Genomic DNA, 988 nt, shown 5'->3' with positions numbered 1-988 from the left:
GGGGGGGGTCAGTCATCCAAAGAAAAGCAACTCGGCTAGAAAGCTTACACATTCATTTACAGGTACAATGCACACAGCAGCCAAAATTTCCACTTGCTGGAATGCGGTCGCAGTCAGTCTTGGAGCTTACCAAACATCCTTTCCGAAAAGCTCTTGCCTAAGATCAGAATTGAAATCCTCGACGACGAAAATAATAGAAATATCCGAGGAGAAACCGCACCGTAATATTTTCACTTCTCACACCACTACTACTAGACTCTCTAGATCTACTACACATCAAACTTTCTACCAAAGATTCTCCGGTGCATTTTATCAGTCGACATCGTCTCTCTTTATCGTGTCGGTTCACGGTAAGTAAGTAAGAAGAGAAAAGTCCCGCGTGCAACGATTTAATCCAGGACGGAGCGGCGGGCAAGTTCAGGGAGGCTTCTTTTCTTTCTGCGATGTAATTGTCTGCAACGCGCGCTGCAGCCAGCCTTCCTTATTGCGAACCAGGACAGGACTGGGGTTATGACACTGACTGACTACTGGCTTACTGCTTTTTTCTTGGGTTCCCTTTCCTTGACCTAATGGCCTAGAATAGAATCATGCTGCATCTGATAAGCTTTAAAAAGAAAAGAGAAGTAAGCGGCGGTTAAATGTCCATGTGTATAAAGAATTCTAATTCATCAAGATTAAAGACACGGGTTTGAGTTTTTCTCGACAAAAATAAATTTTGCTCCTTTTATTACTTTCCTCCCTTTTTCTATGTCAGAGGGGAAAAAGGGAGGGGGGGGGGACTTGAGGGTGGATGGCATCGATTATCATGGAGAGAAGAGAGTGGGGATGGTGAAAAAGAAGAAGAAAAAGAAGAAAAAGGAGGAGGAGGAGGAGGAGGAGGAGGATATTATATATATTCAGTTCTTGTTATCATCTCTGTCTTGTAAGGTGTGGCATCGTGTGAGTTTTGCGTTGATTTGTGAGTGTGTGTGTGTGTGTGTGTGTGTGT

The 988-nt window shown here is 43.7% G+C and overlaps 1 protein-coding gene across 2 annotated transcripts in view; it reads right to left on the bottom strand.

Annotated features, from left to right (window-relative positions):
• Positions 1–988, bottom strand: part of LOC101864300 (monocarboxylate transporter 12) — a 46,601-nt gene that overhangs the window by 23,899 nt on the left and 21,714 nt on the right. The window contains exon 1 of one of the 2 annotated variants that reach the window (XM_035970018.1): positions 131–718. The exons of the other annotated variant lie outside the window; for it this stretch is intronic. The gene's annotated coding sequence lies outside the window, so the exon portion shown is untranslated. Of the gene's footprint in view, positions 1–130; positions 719–988 lie in introns of those variants that run through there. 2 annotated transcript variants of the gene reach the window in all.

This window comes from Aplysia californica, unplaced genomic scaffold (genome assembly GCF_000002075.1).
Source record: "Aplysia californica isolate F4 #8 unplaced genomic scaffold, AplCal3.0 scaffold00209, whole genome shotgun sequence".
Classification (NCBI taxonomy): Eukaryota; Metazoa; Mollusca; class Gastropoda; order Aplysiida; family Aplysiidae; genus Aplysia; species Aplysia californica.
Note: the sequence above shows the minus strand (reverse complement) of the source record. Positions and strands in the feature narration are given on the sequence as shown.